This window comes from Chiloscyllium punctatum, chromosome 45, assembly GCF_047496795.1.
Source record: "Chiloscyllium punctatum isolate Juve2018m chromosome 45, sChiPun1.3, whole genome shotgun sequence".
NCBI lineage: Eukaryota > Metazoa > Chordata > Chondrichthyes > Orectolobiformes > Hemiscylliidae > Chiloscyllium > Chiloscyllium punctatum.
In genome coordinates, this window is record NC_092783.1 from 22,994,309 (window position 1) to 23,005,843 (window position 11,535).

Here is an 11,535-nt window from a genome sequence, read left to right on the forward strand (position 1 = left end):
GCTGCCTTCTTGAATCTTCTTGAATGCAGTTCATTTAAGGTTCCCTTTCATTAACTAATCAAAACAGTCAAGGTATGTGAAGTCAAGAGAATATTTGGCAGAATGGATTATTGGCTGACCTCATGAGTAGAACAGAGAATGAGAGTAATGGTGGTTATTCAGAGTGGCAGAAGGTAGTAAGTGGCATTCCACAAACATTAGTGTTGAGAGCATTGATGTTCAAAATGTATATTATTGATTTGGACATTGGGATAAAATAAAACACAATTTCCAAATGTTTGGATGACAAATTTATGGGTGAGGGGGGAGTCATGGTCAATATGAAGCGATGTCTGCAACAAAATACAGGAGGACATTAATCAACTTGCATTGTGGGCAAATAATCATGAAATAAAGTTCAACGCAGGTAAATGTGAGATTGTCCATTTGGCAGGAAGAGGGTTTAATTCATTTGTCACTCAGAACATCAAAATCTTGGAGTGCAACTAAATAAATCATGAAAGGTTGTGTTGTAGGTGAGGAAGGGCATCAAAGATAGCAAATTTAGCAGTAGGTTTTAATTGTAGAAGAACAGAATCAAAAAGTAGGGAGATTGTAATCTTAGTTAGACCATACTTCTGGTCATTATGTCATCAAAAGGTGGTAGAGCGAAAGGCAAGGGTTCAGGAAAGATGTTGCAAGGGTGATACCAGGAATGCACACATTTCAAGGTCTCTATTTTCTTGAAAACTAGAAGAGACTTTTAAAATTGTGAAAGGATTTGACAGAGTGAATCCAAGTGGAATATATCCAATTGTGGAGAAAAGCATAACGAGAGGCCATGAGGGAATTCAGAAGTAACTTTCCACAGATTGGTCAGAACATGAAACTCACTACCTGAGACCGATTGAAATTTATAGTAAAGATGCATTTAAGAAGAAGTGAGACAGGATTGTGGGGAGAAGGAAATAAACAGTAACAATAACATGTTCAGATAATATAAAGTGGGAGAAGGCTCGAGTGGATAGCAACTGGTTGGGACACGTGTTTTTCTGTGCTGTAACATGTTATAATTTTAGCCACCTTATTAATAATTACAATGAATGGATTTTTGTAAATGTTGTTTTGAGTTTTTTTTAAACATACTAATCCTTTTATTTTAATGGTTATGTTGTATCCAGTTGGTGGTAAGCAATTGTGTTGGATGGCAATGAGACTTATCAAATTTGTTTATTGAGAACACTCGTCCAATCTCTCTGGATGTGAGTCATGTGATTCGAACAAAGGATGAGTGGTTTTGAGACATTTTGAGTTCCATTCTCTGAATGGAATCCTCAGTAATGAAAAGCCAAAGATTGGCCATTCCTTGAAAGTAATGGGCTTTATCTACTTTAGTTAGCACCCCAGTCTCTGAGACAGAAGGTTTTGGTTTCAAGTCCTACTTCAGCAATGTGAACACTAAATCTAGATGAAACCTATATGCAGTATTGAGGCAGTGTCGAACTGTGAGAAATGTTGCTTTTCAGGTGAGATGTTAAACTGAGGCATTGTCTGCCCTTGTGGGTAGACACGTGAATTAAGTGTAGGCTATAACGCCATTTGAATTTGCTATGCTATTCTGTAAGGGTACACCTGATCCAATTTTAATCTCAATTCCACTTTGCCACCTATGCGATAAATTTTTATTCCATAAAAATAATAAAAGAACTGCAGATGCTGGAAATCTGAAACAAAAAAAAACCATAAGTCACTGGCAAAACTCAGCAAGTCTGGCAGTATCTGGGCAGAGAAAGCAAAATTAACATTTTCGATCCAGTGACTCTTCTTCAGAGCTAATGGAAGCTAGGAAAAGGTTTTTATATAAATGGAGGGTAGGGGCTAAGGATTGAAGAGTCGGTGGAGATGGAGCCCAAGGAGAGAGAAAAGCAGTTGGACAAAGGAATAGATAACAGTCAACCAAGGAGAGTTAATAGCTGTTAATGGGGACTATTAGTGACAAAAATGGATAATGTGTAATAGCAGACAATGCGATTAAAAGGCCTGATATGTGGGGTTTGGGGAAGTGTGCTCAACCCTTATAATTGTTGAACTCAATATAGAGTCCAAAAGACTGTAGAATTCCCAAGCAAAAAATGAGGTGCTGCTCTTCCAGCTTGTGCTGACCTTCAGTGGAGCACAGCAGCAAACCTGAGGCAGAGGGTGGCCAGGGAATATAGGGATGTGTTGAAACGGCAGGCAACTGGAAACTCAGGCTCTCTTTTGCTGACAGAGTGTAGGTGTTCTGCAAAGCAGTCCCACAGTCTACTGTTCATTTCCCCAATGTAAGGGAGACCACGTTGTGAGCAGGAAATACAGTAGACTAGATTGAAGTGCAGGTAAAGTGCTGCTTCATCAGGAAAGTGTGTTTGGACCCTTGGATACTGAGGAGGGTGAAAATAAGTTGGCAGTTGTTACACCATCTGTGGTTGCAGAAGAAGGTGCACTGGGACTGTTGGGAGGTCTTGGGAGTGAAGGAGGAGTGGGTCAAGATGTCCTGGAGGGAAGAGTCCTTGTGGAAAGCTGATAAGGGAGAGGAGGGCAGGGGAATAGTTGTCTGGTGGTGGCATCCTGCTGGAAATGGCAGCTAATGATTCTTTCCTTATCAAGGCTATCGAGCTCTGCCTTCAAAGTATTTCAAAATAATACCTCCACCACCATTTGAAGAAGAGAGTTCCAAAGTTTCACAACTCTGTGAGAGATGAAAAATTCTCCCTCTCTGCCTGAAATGGAGAAAGTTTTTTATTTTCAAACAGTAACCCCTAGTTCTAGATTTTCTCGCCAGAGAGTTTGACAGGGTTTCGAAGAACACACATAATCTGTCTAGAGTCTCCGCTAACATTTATCCCATAAGCATTTTAACTAAAACAGATAACCTGATCATTATCACAACTTGACTTGTGGAACTTATGAAAGCTTCAGGCACAACATCTCATTTTCTGCTCAGGCAATTTACAGCACCACGGTCTCAATATTGAATTCAATACAAACCACATTATGTTTCTTATCCATTTTTCTTGCATTCTCTTCCCATCCTGACAGCCTTGCTTGTACCTTACTTACTTTGCTCTTAATAGAAAGAACCCCTTCTCTCCCCCTTTTACATTTTCATTTACGCCCATTTGACATTTCTTTCTCTTTCTCCACCATTAACAACCCCTTATTCTTTTGCACTGGGTCTCTTCCTCTGTCAGATGCATGTGTAAAATAATTCCCACAGCTTTCAGTTCTGAAGAAGAGTCAGACTGCACTCGAAACATTTTTATTCTCTCCACAGATGCTGCCTGACCTGATGAGTTCCTCCAGCACTTTTTGTTTGCTGTACGCATATTGACTTCTGTGTCCACCACATTACAACAATGATGACACTTCAACCATTTATAAATGCATAACTAATTCCATGGTTCTTCCACCAAACTTTGTCACGATGGCTCAGTGGTTAGCACTGCTACCTCACAGTGCCAGGGACCCAAGTTAAATTTCCACCTTGGGCAAGTGTCTGTGTGGAGTTTGCACATTCTCCCCGTGTCTGCGTGGGTTTCCTCTGGGTGCTGTGGTTTCCTCCCACAGTCCAAAGATGTGGAGGTTAGATGAATTGACCTGGTAAATTGCCCGTAGTGTTAGATGTACTAGTGAGGGAAATGGATCTGCGTAGGTTGCTCTTCAGAGTGTCGGTGTGGACTTGTTGGGCCGAAGGGCCTGTTTCCATGCTGTAGGGAATCTAATCTAATCTAAAAAAAAACTGTCTCCCTTGCATAACAGAGTTTTCTGTGTAGCAGTGCCGTTGCTGATGCAGCTTCGCCCTCCCTTCCAGGAATGTCATATTTAACCTGCTGTGGAGTTCTCCCCCAGTTAGGAACTTTGCTGGAGCGATCCCTATAGTTGCATGAGGGGTGATCATCTAATCAAATAGGAACCAGGACAGTTTGGTATCAAATGAAGCTGTAGGCTGTTTCTTATGGCTGCCTTCAAAGTTTGGACTGCTCTTTCCGGCACACCATTCGCTGATGGTTGGTATGGAGCTGTCCTTATAAAACGAATACCACTTGACTTTAGAAAATGCTCAAATTCTATGCTGTCAAACAATGGCTTATTCTGTGACCAATATCTCTAAGGGTGTATGTATAGTAAAAGATATGCTCAGTTTTTGTATTGTTGACCCCGTGTTTGGTTAATGAACTTTATGCATGTCCAGCTACTTGGAGTAGGCATCTACAATAACAAAGAAGATTGAGCCCATGAAATTGCCTACATAGTCAAAGCATGATCGAGTCCAGGACTTACCCAACCATTATACAAATGTGGGGAACTGCTGGTGATAAGCTTTGTCCTTGTTGGCACTTTGGACACTGCCTCAAAACACAGCTAAGTCTGCGTCCAACTCTGGCTACCTGACATTACATCTTGCCAACATTTTAGAAACCCCTGGATGACCTTAGTGGAGTTCAGCAAGTATCTGGTGGTGACCTTTGCTTGGGTCAATCACTCTTGCTCCCCATAAGAATATGCCGTCCTCTACTGTGATCTGGGCTTGTCAGATCCAGAAAGGTTTCAATTCATGTTGTATCGATCTTTTGTTTCCCCCATCACCACCAGCTGTTTCACTTTTGCAGGACTGGATCTTTCTGCATCCAAAGACTGATGTTGGCAGCTGTGACTGGAAGTTTGTCCAAAACATTTGGAACTATTACAGACTCTTCCACTGGTACTACCATCACTGGTGTAACTGCTAGTGGAAGATGGCTCAGACAGTGTTCGAACTTGAAATTATACACACTTAGTAATAGAACCCAACACTGAATTTGACCTGAAACTAAGGGCAGCACTGCTTTGTCCTTTCTAAGTAGATCTAGCAGGTGTTGGTGGAACTTCCTGACTCCAAATATGACTACCAAACTTTCCTTCTGTATGTGGGTGTATTTACGCTCTGCATCAGCCAAAGGGCTGCATGCATATCCTATTTGGCATCCCTCTCTATTGGCCACCTATGAGCTAACACTTCCCAATGCTGTATGGGGAGGCATTGTATGTCAAGACCAGATCCTGCTTGGGAGCATAGTGCGCCAAACCATAGAGAATGATAACTCTTTCTACACTTCCCTGAAGGTTTCCACAACTGACCATTTTTGAAGAGTCGATGCAAAAGTGTCAGAATGGAGGTCAAGTCATGTATGAACTTTCCATGGTAATTCACCAGTCAGGGCACCTTTGAGCACCCTCACTTCATCTTCGAACAGGTGTAACCCGACCTTGTCAACTCTATAGCCTAAGTAGGTCACATGGGGTGCCTGGAACACACATTGTTTCCCTTCTAAGGCATATGCCTGCTTGGGAGAAACTTCTAAGGACTATGTCTAAGTTCTGTAAGTGCTCCATATTGGTCTTCTCTCAAATTAGGATGTCATCGCGATAAATGGCGACCTGGTGCACACCATGTGCAATGTTCTTCATCATCCATTGAAAAATTGCAAAGGTTCATCTAACCGCAATTGTAACTTAGCATAGCTCATGTTCAGCTTTGTGAAGGACAGTACCCCCTGCCTGCTTTGCATACAAGTCCTCTATGTGAGGGATTGGGTATTTATCCAGCTATGAAAAGATGGGCTTGGCTCCTTTGATCGTCCTTAGACCTTCCTGAAAAACTTCCAGGTATTTAATTCAGACTGCACTCAGTCAGCCAATTTCTAAATGAAAAATGTTGAGCCAATCAAGGTGAATCTTTCTCAGCCAGCTTTGCCCCCATCAAGCTTGGGCACAAGTCTTTTACTACAATCCATGGTCCCTGAACCAGCTGCTTCACATATGAGATTGGAACCAAAGTCATATTCTCAATTTGTGAAGATTCCCCAGAATAGATTCTCAGTCAAACTCAGGTCTTACACAAACCTCAGAGTTGGAGTCCAGAGGAAAGGCTGGTTCTGCAATCACTGAAATGGCCACTCAGGTATTGCCCTCTATTAGAACCAGGTGACCATTTAACCAGATGTTTATTCTGATTGGTTCTGATTTGGATGTTGCTGAGCAATTTTCCAACCCAAAGAGAGATGGACTTTCCAGGGTGTGCACCTTATGGATACTGGATTATGAGTTTAATTATTCCATTTCGGTCTAGTGGGACTCTTTTGCTGTTTCAAGACGGCATGCCAGCAGCAACTACAATAGCCTGCTGCTCTGGGTCCTGAAGAAAATGTTAACTGTTTGACAGAGGCTTGGCTTTGTTTTTGGGTGTTGCTGTGGGTTGAGCTAGAGACCTTCAGTTCAGGATATGTCCTGAGTGAAGGCAATTGCCTTCACTCAAATGCTGTTCACCAAGTGGCATCAGACTTCACTTCCCTAGAAATAGCCTGCAATTCCTATGCTCCACTTGCCACATTTTCAATGATAAATCCAGTTGCCTCTTTGAAATCCAGTTGGGCCTCAGCTGGTTTTTGCATGGTTACATCATTAATCCAACATCCCAAAAGGCATCTCAGCATCTCATTAAGGGTTAACACAGTCACGTGCCTCTGCCAGTTGTCTTAACCTTGTCAAAAACCCTGATGCAGGTTCCCCGGTTCTCTAATTGCTGAGTAAAACCAATACCATTTCAGAGTTAGAAGAGGCTTGTCGTGTAATATTCCTTAACTAAATCCATCAATACTTGAAAGGTTTTAGTATCTGGTGCCTCAAGGAAAGTTAGAACATAGAACATTACAACGCAGTACAGGCCCTTCGGCCCTCGATCTTGCATCACTCTGTGAAATCAAAGTTAGGCTCCTAATAACTGAAAAAGCTGGTGTCAGGAGAATTACACGTTGCGTTTCACCTGCCCCAATGTCTTTTTGCGCAGAAAAAATAAAGCATTCTTTCCACAAACTGGGCACAGTCTTTTACAGCAGGGTTGAATGAGCAAAGCTTCCTAAATAACAATGTGATGCTAGAAATGATTACCCCAATTCAAAAACGACTACACAAAAGGATTTAATCAGGACCATGCTCTTCTCTCATTGCCACTGAAATAATTCCACACAGGCTGGTAGTCTGTCACTAAGTCACCCTTAATTTCCACCTGGACATGCCTTGACTTTGATCCAACTTCCTCAGTGCCAGCTCGCAGAGTCAACAGGATATCTGACACTCCAGGTAAAAACAATGACTGCAGATGCTGGAAACCAGATTCTGGATTAGTGGTGCTGGAAGAGCACAGCAGTTCAGGCAGCATCCGAGGAGCAGTAAAATCAACGTTTCGGGCAAGAGCCCTTCATCTGATAAAGGGCTTTTGCCCGAAACGGCGATTTTACTGCTCCTCAGATGCTGCCTGAACTGCTGTGCTCTTCCAGCACCACTAATCCAGTTTCTGACACTCGAGTTTATATCTGTCAGCCAGAGATCCCTGATTGTATGATTAAGAATCACAGTCAAGTAACTCATATTCCTTGAGGTCCACCTGGCTGAATTCATTGCAATCAATACAAGGGCAACATTCATTTGAACGAATGACCGAAAGGATAGGCCAACCAAAATGTAAATATGAACAACCTATAGTTCCTCTCTAACTGGTAAAAAAAATTCAAAGTAACAAAAGGGTAGATAAAAGGGAAACAGTGGATATAATATATTTGGATTTGGATTTGGTATACATGGATACTGTGATGATACTGTCAACATAAGAAGTTATTCTTGCCTGTTTTGTGTTTGAAGAGTGGTTGGAAGGTTGAGGCACTGAAGTGGCTACTGAAGATGACTTGAGTAAATAGTTTGTGAGGTCTTGTGTATTTTAGCAGCCAGAATGAGTATGGCCAGCTCTCACAGATCCAGATGTCTGAGTTGTGGTTTGTCCAGTAACCTCAGAAGCTCTTGGAGTCTGAAAAACATTGGAGGCTTCAGTGAATGTCTCCTGGCTGCTACACTCACTGAATCTTCTCGATGCTTTGTCCCTCCTGGATTGGAGAACTGCATGTGAGAATCTGTGTCTGGCTTTCCTTTTAGCAAAGGGGTGGATTTATGGAATGTTACTATATTGAAACAGTTAATTAATAATGGTTACTGTATCTATTTTTCTGTTAAGTTTCCAATCTATTTTATTCTAAATTCTTCTTCCTTTGGTTGTATTTTATCTACAGTGTTTAAATAGATTGTGTTTTGCTTAATGTCCAGTAGCTTGGCCAGTCATATTGCATCTGAGACACTTCAGATTTGCCTTGAAAATAAGAAAAAGTTAGGGTCTGGTCTACCTTCTTAATATATTTTTGAGGGAGTCGGATCTGGTTCATAACAATACTTAGTAAAATAAAAGCCCGTGGTATTGGACATATTATAATGAATAGAGGATTTGCTAACTAACACAATACAGAGTGTTGTGTTAATGGGGGCATTTTCAGGAATAAAACTTGTATCTCATGGCCACAGGGGTCAGTGCTGAGGCCACATTTATTCACAATATTAGAAACTTGGATGAGAAAAGTGAATGCACTATGGCCAAGTTTGCAGATGACACAAACTCTTGTACGAATGCAAGTGGTGAAGATGACACAAAGACTCTGCAGAGTGGGATTAAGAGTGACAAAAGCTTGGCAGATGGAATGTAATGTGGGGGAATGTGAGGTTATTGACTATGGCAAGAAAAATGAATATAATTTAAGTGAAGAAAGACTGCAGAAAGCGACAGAACACAGATATGGGAATCCTGCCCATGAACCACAAGAAGCCAGCGTCCAAGTTCAGTGACAATAGGAAAGGCAATTGGAAAGTTGTCCTTTATTTCAAAGTAGAAAATCTGAAACTATATGAGACATTAAAGTCATAGACATGTACAGAAGAGAATCAGAGCCTTTGGTCCAACCTGACCATGCTGACCAACTATCCTAAATTAATCTAGTCCCATTTGCCAGCACTTGGCCCATTTCCCTCTAAACCCTTCCTATTCATATACCCAATCAGATGCCTTTTAAATGTTGTAATTGGACCACTTTCTCTGGCAGCTCAATTCCATTCTACACCGTCTTCAGCTTGAAAATGTTCCCCACTTAGGTCCCTTTTAAATCTTTAACTTATCACCTTAAAACTGTGCTGTCTAGTTTTGGAGTCCCTTCCCCTGGGAAAAAAAGATCTTGACTTATCTCCCAATCTGTGCTTCACATGATTTTATAAACCTCTAGAAGGTCACCCCTCAGCCTCTGATGTTCCAGGGAAAATGGCCAGAGCGTATTCAGCTTCTCCCTGTAGCTCAAACCCTCCAACCCTGGCAACATCCTTATCAATCTTTTCTGGACCTTTTCAAGTTTCACTCGTGACAGGCAATAAATACTGGCCAGCCAGGGATGCCCGTGTCCCACAGATGAATTGAAAAAAGGAATGATTTCTTCATACCATTTTCTGTGTGCATAGATTTGAGCTGGAAGAATGTAAGATGATGGATTTTGAGTATGGTTTGAGGCATTTTCATTTAGAGTTGTAGGAGCAAATTACAGCTGATGCTGGAATCAGTTCTGAAAACAAAAAATGCTGGAGATCCCAGTAAGTTAGTAAGCATCTATAGGGAGCCAGCAAGCTAACATTTCAAGTCTAGATGACTGATGAAGAAGTAGCTTGCTCTCTCTCCGTGGATGCTGTGATCTCCAGCACTTTATGTTTTCATTTAGATGTTGTTGACAACGAAAGTTTGCACAACAAAGAAACTGCTAAAATGTACCATTTAAACATTATCTAATGCACTTCTGTGGCTTTCTGGTGCAAATTCCAATTTGTCCAAACATTCATAGTCTGCCCCATATTAAGCCTGCCTCATCATTAACCTGAATCTTCCTTTAAATTAACGCCGAGGTTTTAGTCCTTGTCTTTAGAACCTTCCATCGCTTCAATTCACTCAAATTCTCCAACCTCCTGCCGATTTAATGAGTGCCCAACTTGCTTTAGTCTCTGAATTGCAAATCTACGTTAATGGCTAGGACTTTGGTGTGAGGACCTGGACAGAGCTTTAGCACTGATATTAACTTTTAAGCTTACCAGCTCATCAATGATTTGGAGATGCTGGCGTTGGACTAGGGTGTACAAAGTTAAAAATTGCACAACACCAGGCTATAGTCCAACAGGTTTAATTGGAAGCACACTAGCTTTCGGAGCGAATCAACCACACCACCCCGTGGCCCAACATTTCAACTCCCCCTCCCACTCTGCCGAGGACATGGAGGTCCTGGGCCTCCTTCACCGCCGCTCCCTCACCACCAGATGCCTGGAGGAAGAACGCCTCATCTTCCGCCTCGAAACACTTCAACACCAGGGCATCAATGTGGACTTCAACAGTTTCCTCATTTCCCCTTCCCCCACCTCACCCTAGTTCTAATCAACCACATCGCCCCGTGCCCCAACATTTCAACTCCCCCTCCCACTCTGCCGAGGACATGGAGGTCCTGGGCCTCCTTCACCGCTGCTCCCTCACCACCAGACGCCTGGAGGAAGAATGCCTCATCTTCCGCCTTGGAACACTTCAACCCTAGGGCATCAATGTGGACTTCAACAGTTTCTTCATTTCCCCTTCCCCCACCTCACCCTAGTTCTAGACTTCCAGCTCAGCACTGTCCCCATGACTTGTCCGGACTTGTCCTACCTGCCTATCTCCTTTTCCACCTGTCCACTCCACCCTCTCCTCCCTCACCTATCACCTTCACCCCAACCCCACCCACCCATTGTACTCTATGCTACTTTCTCCCCACCCCACACTCCTCTAGCTTATCTCTCCACGCTTCAGGCTCACTGCCTTTATTCCTGATGAAGGGCTTTTGCCCGAAACGTCGATTTTGAAGCTCCTTGGATGCTGCCTGAAATGCTGTGCTCTTCCTGCACCACTAAGCCAGAATCTGGTTTCCAGCATCTGCAGTCTTTTTTTTTTCTTCGTTGATTTTTAACTTAGCTCATCAATGGTGAGGAGAGCAGGCTTAATGAATGACACATTATGGTCATAATTATCATTTAGTTGGTTACCCATCTGCTGAAGTGACCTGCTTATATCCACAATATCATCAGCATTATCTGAGAGAAAATAAAGCAGTTAGAATACAGAAAATGAATGGTAAATTCCCACAAAAATCCCCATTCCTTGTCAATTCCTACAAATCATTTCACTCGGGAGCTCGTAACATGTCATGTGTTGCGTTTTCTAACTTCTAGTCTGTTGTGACCATTTGAAGGGGGAGGGTGAACATCCAGTCTTCGTGGTGCACATTGATATCAAATACATAGGTTACAAAAAAGGAATGAGGTCCTAAAAGCAAAATAAAGGGAATGAGGAAATAAGCTGAAAAATAAGGATTTGAAAGGGGTGATTTCAGGATTACAACCAGTCCCTTGTGCTAGTCAGAGTAATAATAGCAGGGTTTACTGAATGAATTAGTGTCTAAAAAGATGATGAGGGGGAGGGTTTCAGATTCCTGGGACGTTGTGGTTTCTGAGGGAAACTGGAAGAAACTGGACTGGTTACTCCTGGGTGGGACCATGACGAAGGCCTTTCAAGGAAGTACTTGCTCGATTAGTTGGGTTTAGGAG